Source organism: Leguminivora glycinivorella, chromosome 19, assembly GCF_023078275.1.
Source record: "Leguminivora glycinivorella isolate SPB_JAAS2020 chromosome 19, LegGlyc_1.1, whole genome shotgun sequence".
NCBI classification, from domain to species: domain Eukaryota; kingdom Metazoa; phylum Arthropoda; class Insecta; order Lepidoptera; family Tortricidae; genus Leguminivora; species Leguminivora glycinivorella.
Window position 1 is genome coordinate 5,407,930 of NC_062989.1, and position 14,680 is coordinate 5,422,609.

Consider the following 14,680-nt stretch of genomic DNA (forward strand, 5'->3'; position numbering starts at 1 on the left):
ACACCCTGTATGGTGTTTTAGAAAAATTACTATAAAAGACTTTAAGTACTTATCTTTATCGTGTCAAAATGATCGTATCAACCGATCACTGCGTAAATAAAAAACGCGGCGTTTTTCCAGCCCGTGCGTTACGCGTTATTTCAACTCCTGCGCACTGATGGCACTAATTTCGAACGATGCGCCATTGTCCGCGCTTCCGGTTTAGCTGACGATCGGACCAGGCCGGGAAGGAGTAGCTTTACGGGACAATAGGCTAGCTTTGCATACGCGGACAATGGGAGAAGGCAATTTCTGGAGATCTGTTTTAATATCCGGGAATATACTTAAAAATACAGTGGGACCTCCATAGGTAGGAAAAGTTTGTATTAACAAAGCGTCGCTTAAAAGAGGTCATTGACTTTGGTTTCGTGTTTGATAACTAGATCCTACTACTTTCGCCTTACTGAAGTTTGAGTTATCAAGATTCCATGGCACCTATAAGTTGACTTTATGAAAAGTGCCATAGTACCTATTATCTTCGTTCTAACGAATAATTTATAAGATTTAAAAAATATGCCTTTCATATTATTCTTCAAAATCAAATGTCAAAGGTTGCGTAGCCAAAGTGCAAATTGCTACTTGTCCGAATCGGACGAAATGCATTGGTATATCCATATCCATATCCATACTTAGTAATATTATAAATGGGAAAGTGTGTGTGTCTGTGTCATCTGTGTGTTTGTCCGTCTTTCAGGGCAAAACGGAGCGTCGAATTGAGGTGATTTTTTAGGTGGAGATAGTTGAAGGGATGGAGAGTGATATAGGCTACTTTTTGTCTCTTTCTAACGCGAGCGAAGCCGCGGGCAAAAGCTAGTGGCTATAAAAGGATGATTCTCGTTAACAGGATGCAGTCATTAATTGTCGATATGGATCTTGTAAATAATTATGATAATTTCTAATACATACTTTTAGCTCAATAAAACAAACAATTGGTGGGCATATCAATGGCTATGACAGGACCTGTTGTCGTTATCGCCGTGGGAGCCACAGGCCAGGCCTAGACGGATTTGTTTAATCCACTTAGAGCAATGCGTACCAATAAATATTAAATATTCTCAATAGCGAGAGACCAAAGAGTCAATGGTGTAGAAGGGTCAGAGCGATTTAAAATATCTTTGAAAAATTGGTAAGTACATACACCAGTGGCGGCTGGTGAAAATTTCTGCTAGGCAACCCTTAGCAAATAGAAACCTACTTTTACGTTAGGTACTTTACTAGTAATCAATTTTAGGCAAGCCTGTGGGAATCGGCTTGTATGGATCAGCCGCTGCTGACATACACTCACCTTACCTAAGTGATGATTGATTTTGAATGATTTGGATTGGAAGTAAATGTGAGCATGAGAGTTGTAAAAAATTTGAATCTTATTAGACGCGCTTCTTACCGACCGATCCGAATCCGTCAAAATAAGATCCGTCATAGCCGTAGAACTATTTAAGTATGGTACTTTACGCACTAATAGGATCGATTTATCTGAATCGATCTCCTACATCTGTTATTTTTCCGACATTCTTCGGATCTAGTGCGTAAACAAATACCATACAAATACTTATTTTGACGGATTCGAATCGGTCGTAGTGCGAAACCGCTCCAAGGGTAGGAGTGGAACATTGGGATGTTCAGCTACCTCATATGCTTATCCTATACATACATATCTAATATTTGACTATATAGATAACAGGACTAGATTTAGAAGAAACAAGTTCATCCATGTGTATAGGGGCCGAGCGTGTCATATTTTGTACTGAAGTTGTTACTTGCCTGTGGTTATTTTGTGTGTCTCAGGCCCTTGAGTGCTCATAATTTTTGTAGTGTTGTTGCAATTAAATATCACGTAACGAGGCATTTTTAATGTTTTTGTTGACTTCGCCTTACAAAAATTGACTCCCGAAAGCCGCGAACTGCGATTAAAGACGGACAACTCAGTGGATTTTACTGAGTTAATTTGACTTGACACGCTAAGTAGATACGTTTGCTTGATCTTCACTCTTCACTTGGTAGGTTTTCATTTCACTCTTCACTTTTCGAATATACTCTACCAAAATGGATTTCATACGACTTGTGGTCTGGAAGTTCAAACTATGAAACCTTAATTTAAAAGTAGCTGAAAGCTGACGAGTGTCGCCACTTGTTTGCTTAATTTTTGAGTAGGTAGCTACGTATTTTTTTTTAATTTAAATCGTCTTGTTCAGTTTGTGTTCGTGTTAGATTCTCAGAGTATTGTTGTAGATACTTGATATTATTTATTTTGTATACCTGTCTGTTTTATAGCCTAATAATCTTTGTCCGTACTGGTGTCACTCGGATTAGGCGCGCGCGCAGGTAGCCTGAATGAATTGTCACTGTCGCGTCGCGTCGCGCGCGCTGACAGCGGGGTAGGGTTGCCAGGCAAAAAATATAAAAAATGTTAAATTAATCGACCGACCTTGAAGTTTATTCAATTGTAAAGTTGTTACATAAAATTATCTTCAAGCTTGGATATATCGCTTTAACTCTCTTATAAAAGATCTAACTAAGTATGTTAGATCTTTTGGCCTTTGCATAATGCCAAAAATATAATTTTCTTACGATTTATTTAATTTTGTGGTTAGGCGAAACAAACACTAACTTGGTAGTTAAAAATCTTTCGAAAGATCGGCTCAAATTTTATTTAAAATACTTTGTCTATTTAAGTATTTAGTCTTCACAATGAGATCCCAACTAGAGCCTGGAATATGTGTGCGATTTGAAAGAAAAAAATCTCATAAGACTGTCTTATAAGTCCAAAAATTCAAAAATTTCAATGCTCATAAGAATCTATGTATTATACCAAAATAAATCCCTAGCTTTTGATACTTTTGCTTAAGACATTGTACATCGTGTAGTGTTATGAATTGGAAAAAAGCCTAATGTACAGCCCTACACGCTAGACCATAATCCCTCGTATCACCCGCAAGACGAGTAGCGCGTGGGAACGCGTCCGTGACGAATCCGATACGACATGTGACGGACTAAGTGCTCCGCAAGGTCGCACATTCCTAGTCTACGTCTGCGTTTGAAAAAACATTACTTTATTGAGGCTTCAAAGCACATAAGACTTTTTGTCAATAAATGTCAAGTAAGGCTGAAAAAAGACGTGTGTTCGTCACTATACGAGTATGATTGTGTCATTTATAGGGACAGTTATTATAAAAGTAGACTTTTTCATTTAGGGCGCTTATTCTTAATACCAAATCCTAACGTTGTTTTCTACCTTTTAAGTACCCATATTTGCATGGGTACTAGTGCAAAATACGACCGGTTCGAATGAAGGGGAGAACAGTAGTCAGCAGTGCGAAAGTAAAATTGGGTATTTTTAAAAAATAAGTGAGATTGATCGTTCAGGTCAATCGCAGATCGCAGCGTTAGGGAAAATGCTTACTATGTTTCATTTGTGCCCGTTCACCGGTCACAAAAACTATTCAATATTTGTATGTACGTAATAAAATCTCAATACATAAGCATTTGTATTTTTAGAGTCGATTTGCCACATTGTTACAATAGCTTTGGCTGACCGTATACGTTATATATGGCATATTATACTAATACACCTATTAGGTATTTTTAAAAGTTTCCGAAGTTCCACTCGAATACAATGTCTTAAACGTAGGTAAGAAGAGAGGGCCTGTCAAAACACCCAGGAATGGGGGGCCGACTTGGATTTGCTAGCCCTAAGCCACACACATTTCCCGAATTCCCAGTATCGTTGCAACTGACGTCGGCTGCCAGTCAAAGCTTTGCCTAATCCAGCCAGGATTAACGAAAAAATAAACCGAACCCTTGTCCTGCAGTGTACATGCTTCACTGCACTACACATCACTACGCTATCGTTAAAAAAATCAACCCTAAAACGTATAGTATATGGTTCGATATCGCGCGGACTGTTTGATGCACTTCACATCACTACGAAACCAGAGACAACTAAAATTGTGTTTTATAATTCGAACATTAGGGCCGCGACTTCAGTTTTAGTTGGATAGTGACGTTAAGCAGACAAAAAACGCTGGCATTTTTGACGCTTGAGGTTTCGCGCAGTGTAATTGTTGTATAGAATTGTTTGTTTTGTAATTTTCGGATGGGTGGGAATTGCATGCGAATAAAATGTTAGTCGAGACATGACGGATCCGTCAGGCCTCTGACATTTTAGGCTGCGGTTTCTTGTGATCTTTGAATATTTCAAATAAAATAAACTTTAGCACGTTGATAGCGTGAGGTCAGTTTCTTCAGAATTTTGGCTGGCAGATTATACAAAATTCTATGTTCAGATGATTGGATGTCATGTTGCCCAAATCTATTTGATTTCCGGATACCTACGTAGGTATATCTCTAGATTCTAGAATAAGTAAAATTTTTATAATAATCTAAGGTGATAAATAAGAACCTACATAAGAAAATAGGTATGTAATAGGTATTACCTATATGTTGAGGAATGAAAGTATAAAGCTAGGAACATACTACGCGGACGTCCGTCGTAAATCGACCGCGACCGCGACCGATCAGTGTGCACGGAACAAAACATCCAGCGAGCCAGATTTCGATCGGACGTCCACGCGCTCAAGGCCACGTCCACGTCCGTCGACCGATAGTTTGCACGGTTAAGCTAGGAACACACTACGCGGACGTCCGTCGTGAATCGACCGCGGACGGGAATCTGGACAATGACATTACACATAACCGTGCAAACTATCGGTCGACGGATGCGGACGTGGCCTTGAGCGCACGGACGCCCGATCGAAATCTGGCTCTCTGGATGTTTTGTTCCGTGCACACTGATAGGTCGCGGTCGCGGTCGTTTTACGACGGACGTCCGCGTAGTGTGTTCCGAGCTTCATGTCTATTTCCATTGTCCAGATTCCCGTCCGCGGTCGATTCACGACGGACGTCCGCGTAGTGTGTTCCTAGCTTAAGTGTATATTCATTGTCCAGATCCCCGTCCGCGGTCGATTTACGACGGACGTCCGCGTAGTATGTTCCTAGCTTAAGTGTATATTCATTGTCCAGATCCCCGTCCGCGGTCGATTTACGACGGACGTCCGCGTAGTATGTTCCTAGCTTAAGGGTAGATGATGATGAATGTATAGGTACATGTAACTTTATAATATTATTATTTTTTCAGTCAGGGACTTCTTTGCACGGCTTGCAACTTTTTAAACGCCTATTATAACCAAATTAGACAATACATAATTCTATAACAAAGCACATTTTTTACCAAGTTCCATTGAAAGTAAAATTATTTGAAGCTTAAACCTTCTTATCAAGATTGTCAACTGTCAGTCAAGAAGACCACCTTATCCGCATCCCGGCATTATCCGTATCACGCAAGTAAAAAAAAAACACCTTCCCTTTCCATGAAACACCTTTATGTGCAGATAAACCAACACTGAGGCGTTGAAATCCATGCCTTTGAAAAAAAAAATCAATCCCGCCAAAGTTGTCCGACCGAAAAATAGAAAGGACGCGTCCAAAAACAGATTATGACAAGCCCCTGTTTTGTTTGTAAACATAGGTAAAGCGTTCACAATGCCGTATCGTAATGTGACACCTTTGGCTGATTGGATCCCGAATAAGTAGTTATTGATATCTGATTTTTGCATTGTGGCAACACCGGGCCGGATTCGGCGGCAAAATGGCCAAATTGTTGACGTCTGACGATTAAAAAAAGTTCTTTGTAACGTTATTTAAGTAATATAATTTGATAATTTCGTGCATGGGGCGGGGCTGCTTCGGTTCGGATGTTCGCATGAATTAACCGGATTCGCTTAGATGAATATCGCAGTAAGTTATGTTCCATTCAGAAATTTAATAGTGTTCGTTCAGATTACTCTTAATCTGGGAGGAATCTTTACGCAAGATGTTTTAGAATATTAATTATGTAAATGTTATTAAATTTATTGTTATGTAAATGCATCTGTTTTTATACTGGCGCTTAAATTGTAGTTGTAAATTACTAATTTTTAACCCCCGACGCAAAAACGAAGGGGTGTTATAAGTTTGACGTGTCTGTCTGTCTGTCTGTCTGTCCGTCTGTCTGTCTGTCTGTCTGTCTGTCTGTCTGTCTGTCTGTCTGTCTGTCTGTCTGTCTGTTTGTCTGTCTGTGTGTGTGTCTGTCTGTGGCATCGTAGCTCCCGAACGGATGAACCGATTTAGATTTAGTCTTTTTTGTCTGAAAGCTGAGTTAGTCGGGAGTGTTCTTAGCCATGTTTCATGAACATCGGTCTACTATGTCGCAGTCGGGGGTTTTTTCAAAATTTTAATTTTGTGGTAAGGTTATGGCAAATAACTATTAAAATGGACGACCAGAGCAATATTTAATTTAAAAACAAAATCATTCATTCATTACCACTGATCTAGTCTAACCAGTATCCAGATGATTTCGAGGATGTATCCCTGTGGTCTCAAAGTAATATTTGGGGAACTTAATTAAAACACAAAATCATTCATTCATTACCACTGATCTAGTCTAACCAGGGGGCCGATTTTTGAGTCTCACTGTCACTAAAATACCGGTTGAAAACGGTGAATTGCCTATTATTTTCAGTGACAATTTTCTGAATTCGAACGCCGTGAGACTCAAAAATCGGCCCCCAGTATCCAGATAATTTCGAGGATGTTATCCCCGTGGTCTCAAAGTAATATTTGGGGAAAATCCCATAACAATAATATTAAACGAGGTAAATCCTGTAAGCTGTACTCAGGGTTAAGCTTTTCTAGTTTTGTGCCGAATAAAACAGAACTACTGTTTTAAGATCTCCGAATTGTCATAAAAGTTGCGATCTAGTTTCAAAAGCTCTTCCGTCAGTATACTTTCACCAATGACCACACACAGCGTTACCATAAGCTGTAAGCAGCAACATATATACAGCATGTAGACCTTATTTCTTTACAATATAGTATACAAATGGTTAGTCTGTGTGCCAAGTATACTACAATAGACTCCATTGGGCACTGGAGCGTGGACATTTGAAAGGCCGTGTGAGCGGCCATTGCAAAAGTGCTTTAAGTTTTCCTGTGCAATTTCAAGGAATGACGCGACGGTTTTCTGTGGCGTGCTACGGATTTTAGATTGTTGTTTTGTAGAAATGTACAGACTTTACCTATGTGTTGAGGTATAGTCCTTTTGCACACGTTTGTTTATCTTCACTAGGTACATAGGTTAATGTATCTACAATGAATGCTCGTGTTTTAAATATTGTAATTTAAATCTAAACCACGTCCCTCGATCTACTGGAGTTGAAATTTTGCACAAGTACTTACTTTCTTCTTATATCAGTGGCTTGATGATAATATACGGAACTAAGTTAATAGGCGGCAGACAGTCTGTAAAGGAGGAGTTTAGCATTGTCTTACTTTTTTACAAAAGAGAAAAAAACGACACTTTAACAAAACAAAAGTTGGAAAGTAAAAGGAGGAAAACTACTACGACTGCTGCTAGATACTGATTTTTGTTAGCAGCTTTCTTTTTAGAATTTTTTGCCCGGTAAACTTTTTCACCTAGCTATATATGGCAAATCCCGATTGGGGGCCATTGTAACTGATTCATTTTCTCCATTATTACACTATTAAGTTGAGTTCCACATGTATCCACTGAACACGCGTGCCAAATATAACCAGTGGACACTCTATTATTAACGCAAACATAGTAAAACATGAAAAAAAAAAAATGGATCAGTTGCATTTGTCCCCCAGTCGAAATAGTCCCGCTTGCTTAAAACTCTGCAGGTATGACTTTGTACCAAAATGTTCTCAACTTCGTTATTTTCATCTCATATTCCTCCTCTATCTATATTATTAACCGTGGGATTGCCGAAAAATCACACCGCCGCTATAAACTATAACGAATACACTGCTCGTTAAGCTCAGTTCCGATCCGAATTTTAATTATTAATTAACCAGAATTTCGTTAATTATCGACTGATGGCTGACTGTTGGCCCGGTGGGTTGTTCGAGGAGCTTAACGAGTACTTATTTAAATGAGCAAATAGTGTTTGATCTTGGGGTTTAAATAAACTAGTAAAATATTAGACAAAGTAGTAAGCACAAGAGTGTTCACTCCATACAAAGTTTTATCAACATACTTGTTTCAATTCAGGCTTAGTATTTAAGTAATTTGAAATATGTATTAACATACCTATACATTTTAATATAGTCTCATATTTTTAAGCAAAAACACTCATTAGTGGAGGAACCACTCTACTAGTAGAGCTTGGGCAAAAGTGCTTCCATGATTCAGCTTGTGAGAAACTGGTGTTCTGTAAGTGTTGACAACCACGCAAGGCCAGTTTTCAGACATGACCAATTTACGACCTCTGACGCTGTACGCGTATTATTCACTACGTATATTAAATTTCATTTATTTTGGGACATCAACAAATCCGGCACAACTCTTAGGTCTCATTTAAATTTTTGAAACACTTTTAAGCAATACCTATATTTTTCAAAGTGTTCTTAATTATTCAATGTAGGCATTTCACAATTCTAAACGATGCAGCAACATAGTAAATATATATGGTTATGTACAATTGCACAACATGAACATAAGTACGTATATAATTTATGAGGTGAATAGTCACCTATGTGACACAAAATGTGTGATACGAGACGATTAGAAATGCCTAAAAATACATAATGCAGAACAGGACCTAGTTATCTGCATAGGCACATGTTGAGTGGACAGAATAACGTCTGTGATAAAGACCGCTCTGTGGGGCAGCATTCATCGGACCCATGATTGAGTGGCACGAAACGCATAGGTATAATAGTTGAAGAGCGTCCACACAAGTGGGATACGCTGACAAAGAACAATTCATACTAATACCTAACCAATGATAGGTTCGAGAATGAAATACCTAATTATCTCGAACGTAAAAGGCCATTCGTCGCCATAACCATAATTTTCACACTTTGTTGACCCGATACGACAGAATAACCTCCATAATGACAGAAAAAACAGTTTGCCCTCACCGGCCGCTGATTAGGAAAACAACATTTCGCCAAATTGGATTAGGTACCGTAACCCCCAAAATAGCGGGCGAAATTCGGCTTGATATCGGTTCTTTTGTTGAAAAACTCGAACTCATTAGGTAAGTTACTTAGTCAGTGGCATGGCATGCAGAATTTTTCGCCTGTGCCTGCCCGTTGCTGTTCCAAATGCTAACCGAGTGGCAGTTTCAAGCACCGTTAGAATGTTCTTTGAGTTTTAACTCCAAAGAGCTTATAGGATTATCGTGAAAATAATATGTCTAGGGGAAGAATGAAAGTCATGGTGACTTTAAGTGTATTGGGAATACATGGAGGGTTGAGACGAGGACAGGTGGAAGGGAAGATACCTAAGTATTAACCGAAATAAATACATGTATAAGGAAGTCAGAACCTGAAATGGTCTAAATAACTCTAAGGGCAGAATAGATAAGTATTTTGTACGATACCAGATCGAAGTTTCAGGCGGAATGTGGTAAGATGTTGCCGAAATTAGAGCAAAACCGAACCTATGGTTTCGGCCAATCATCCGTTAGAGTCTTAGGCGAATTATTAGTAAATTTACAATAAAAAGCGCCTTTTTATACTGGTATCGCGGAGACGAGTCGTTTTAAGCGACTGTGATACCCGTATGTGGCGGGTGCTCAGGGCTGCGTCGGCCGGTTTAGATTAGTTTGCAATTTCTGAGATTATGTGACCCTACCCAATGAAGGTGGCTGGGACGGGTCGCCATTTTTATCGAGCTGTGGAGAATCAATAGTACAATCAAAAGTACCTACCACCCAGGAATACTTTGACCCTGGTACCATTTGGATTGAAACCCGTAACGTCTGATTCAGTCGTCAACAGTCACCTCTGCTTAGACGGGCACTAAAAGAACGTCTAATAAAATAATCTAGGTACTTATAAGATATGTATACGAGTATTAAACGGGCTCCAAAAAGGGGATATTCTATAAATATTAGATGTGCGATAATTTTTGCACGTTTGTGTGTTTTTTTCCACCTTTACGTTTCTTTTAATAAATTGTTAATAATAACGATTAATAACAAATAAATGCTTTTACGTTTACTTTTGTAATATACACAACTTACTTCCATAATTTACACAAATAAATCATTTTACCGAGATTCGAACTCATATCTATTTACATAAACATTGACTGCATAAATGTTACTAATTACCGAACAACAATAACAACTGAAAACGAACTGAAACATTGTACTTATTTAAGTCGTAACACTAATTAACATAGGAATTATACAAAGTAAGAGAAAATTTGCAGTAAACTACATTTTCCACGATCGGCAACCCTGGAGTCTGCCATCTAGCTCAGTAATGAAGCAATTTAAATGCATGGGGCAGGGCGCGAGAGACTCTTGGTGGGGAGATGGCAACCCTAATCTACACGTCACAACTACCAAGGACCATCCAGCCATTTTGAACCTCGACGCAAATAATTAGAGTTCGAATTTGATGGTGTGGGCTTGGCATTTGTTTTTTTTAGGATTGTCACAATATCGTTAGGTATATATGATAGTGGGTGCACGGGTTATATCTGCAGGTAGGATTATGGAGGGCGAACTACGCGAAAATGTTTTCCCAACTTATTCGGAGTGAAAGGAAAACTAGCGAAAGTGATATGAGATAACTGGCTGTGGCTTTTGGTGTCTCTAGTGAATAAGTTTTCTTATTAGAGTTGTTATTGTGAGAAGAGAAATTCGAAATAGATTGGGTTGTTTCGTGTTTTGGGGATTATTTTTTTACGATGTTGGGTTTCTTTGTCTCTTTATTACCTAGTACTTTTAAATATAAAATTGAGGACGAAACTCTATACACATTCTATTTGTTACTATCTTTTTGAATTTTGCTTAAAAAAATTTGGCCTTATGGGTCAGGCTATAAGTGGGACTTATGTAGGTACTTAGTGTAGTAGGTACCTATGTGTCATACGGATATGAAGAGGATCAACTTTCTTGCACCTTTTCTGTCGACTTCGCAAACGTAAGTTACTTACATACCAAGAGCAAATTTTTACATTGTAGGTAAATAAGGATAAAATGACATTTTTTTAAAGACCAAGTGCTCTTCTTGTGAAAAACTAGGCTCTTATAACCTAAAATAATGTTATCGATTGATAAATTCCAATAATTTCGTATTTTGAAAGTCATAACGTTCCGTCCCGCAAAGAGTGGCCCATCAGTTTCCGAATCATTAATATTGGAGCCAGTAATTTATATCAATGGTAGCCCTGACGTCACGTCTGCACCGCCCGTAACCCGTTCAGGGTTGTCCGTAAAATTATATAGAAACGGTACTCATAAAATTATAAGAAATATTGAAAAATGGTTTGGCTCACAGTTTATTATTTGTCGAAGATCCTTCTTTAATAAAAAGAGAAGCCGGTATAGGGCTTGGCAGTGGGTTATCCTAATATTGTTGTACAGTAAAGCAAGGAAATATTCACAGCACCGAGTTTATTGATTAGCACTGATAAAGCACTGTCCAGTGTGCGTAGCCGAATGCACAAACGCTGACGATAATATCTCTTTCGTAGCTATCTACCTCTATAGCTCTTGCGTATTGGCGCGACAGAGCTCGACTACATTTCTGCGGCGTCTGGCGTCGCAGAAATGCCATTCGGCTACTGGGCTAGTTCCACTACGAGCTACGTCAAGGCTAGATTCACATGGCGTAAATTCACAATCAATAGAAAGTTGCCAGAAGTTTGCTGCCTATGCTGCCACTGTGCTACGGTCTTCTTAAATCTCGGTTACGGTACTCGAGAAAATTACGCCGTGTAAACCTATCCTAAGCGTTGCCACTGTTGCCAGATAGGTTGTCAAAAAAGAGAGAATAATAAATGTTTAGCATGTCAGCTAAGCGCCCTATTCAATTAAGCACTTCGTTACTAAAACTGTTTCAAGCCTTCTCTTGGTTTTAATTTTACTTTATACTAGAATATATTAATTAATAAATTCAATTTAATATTTCCGTACCCTCAAGTCACAAATTCGAACCCATATCCGAAAACTTTCTCGAGTTAATCTTTACCTAAAGTAAACCCATCCCTAAAATAAACCAAAACCATTTACAATTACACATGTTAGTAACAATCAGGAATTGTATTAAAAGTTTGGCACAACCCTGGAGAACCACCCGGGCGTGCAAGTGACAGCCCTACGTAGGGTTTCTATTGAGAATGATTACAAAAGCTATTGTTTACAAAAATCCAGAATAGGAGATTTCGTTTAGGACTACAATGCGTCCAAATGTACGGAAAAATGTGGGAATATAATACATTTTCTTTAAAAAATCTGGTGCACTAGATTCGAAATGTATCAGATATTACGTCTTTTTGGAACTATCCTATCGTACCTACTAATTGTATAGTTTTTTGACACTAATTGAAACTGCCACCAAACTCAAACGTATTGGTCAAGACACGTCCGCCATATGCCATGGGAGCCAAAACAGTCACACGTTGGGCGCCAAAAATTGTAGGGCATCACCATAAACCTCGTAAGAGATTTCAAGACGAGCTTGACGTCTTTAACAGAGCTTACAATTTTCAGGGTATAAGGAATTGAGGATACGTCAGAGGAACATCAGAGATGCCTTTGTCCAGTAGTGGGAGAGTAATAAAAAAAAACGTTTTAATTTGAATTTGAATGTTTCTAATACTTACCAAATAAGTGTTCTTATGGATCTATTTAATATCTTATATATAAGTTCTTATATTGATTAAACTCTAAATTTTATTTGATAAAATGAAATCATAGCTGCACATACCTACACACAAGTAAGTAATTAAAAACTGGGCAGCGCTAGTGGCAAGTATTTAATTAAGCCCATAAATCTCCCGGGAGCGCCTGCGCTCGAATTGTGCCTAATACAAGTTGCGAAGCCTGCGGTCACTGTACATAGAGTAGGTACATACTAGCTACGCGTTGGTGGAACATAATTTTCGTACCTACATGTTTTTAATTTCATGAGATTAACTAGCCTAGCTGAAGTAACAATTCGTTCAGGTTTGTTTGTTATCTCTCGGAACGTAAGGAAAGACATATATATGTAACTCTGTATAGAAAGATAAAGTCTAAGAAAAAACCTACCTTGAACCATCAAGAAAAATGCACGGTAGAATGCGATAATGTTATAGAATACGGGTCAAATTGTCATATTTGAAGCTTAAAACTTTCAGCCCCGTGTCAAAAGATGACAGTCTATGCACTGTGACTACATAATTTTGTTCTAGTAGTAGTAGTAGTAGTAAAACACTTTATTGTACCAGAAAATAATACAACACACAAGAAAAAGAGCTTATCACTAGTACAAAGGCGAACTTATCCCTTAAAGGGATCTCTTCCAGTTAACCTTTGAGCAATACTAACAGTACTTATATATATACTTAATCCTCCTTTCTTCCGTAGACAACTTGACAATCTCCCTGGTTTGCCTAAGGTTTTACTGGTAGAGAATGCCATATGGCATTAAGTCCGCTTTATGTAGCTGCTTTGATAGTTTTCTTTTATCATAAATAAATAAGTACTAGCTAAATTTTCCTTTAAGTAAGAAGAGTGCTTGTAAAATATTGCCTACTTCAACACCAAAGCAATGTGGCAGCTGTAACGTGCCACAGACAAAATATAGCTAACTTTCTGATAAGCCTGATTTAAACCCTCCCTACACTGCGCAATTGTTGGCGAATGCAATTCTGAAGATACTATTTGTATTGTAATTTGGGTAAACAATATAAACATAGTCAAATGCCGGGATAACGCAAGCAGGATGACGATGAATATAAAGTTTTTGCGGCTAACAAAAATAATGTACCTACCTAGTACTTTTTTTTAATGAAAAGCTGATTGATCCTAGTCATATCTGATGGAAAGAGAACTAAGAGGATGCTCAGCGGTTCAGTAATAAATATTGTATTTACTACTATATTTACCTAAGGTACCTGTGTTCAACACGCTAATGTCCAAATAGAGGACACGATTCAGTAACATTTATTGCAGGGTGACTGTCGAGCACGCTTTACGTTTGGCTCTGTGATCAACTCGGTCATTCAAATCGGTCAGTATGGGAAAGTCTGAAACTATAAGACATACGAAGATCTGTTCCTAGGAACCATTTTTTTTATATACCACGTCGGTGGCAAACAAGCGTACGGTCCGCCTGATGGAAAGCGGTCACCGTAACCTATGGACGCCTGCAACTCAAACAGTGCGCGTGCCACCCTATTAGACACTGGTACACTCCCTTTTGCTGTGTTAAGTACGCAGCAAAAAGGAGTGCACAAGTTCTAAGGAGGGTTCGGGTTGCCGACGACTCAAAGGACAATAGACGGAACTAGTTAGTTCCGTAAGTCCTCCCGTCCTCAGCACACCGCACCCTCGTTGAGCTCTGACCACCATGACACCGATTTTAATAAAAAGAAAAACTGCATTCATGCATTTGAAAAAGAAGCTGTTGAAAACTCTAACGTTGGTCACTTCGAATCGAACATCTACTAAAATAAATTATGAGAAAACAATTAATTTTATTCATTTTATACATCATGTTTCATAGAGACATTTACAGCTTAAGACCTGCACAATCGATATTTGAATAGAAAAAAATGTAAGTTTTTTTTCAAAACAAC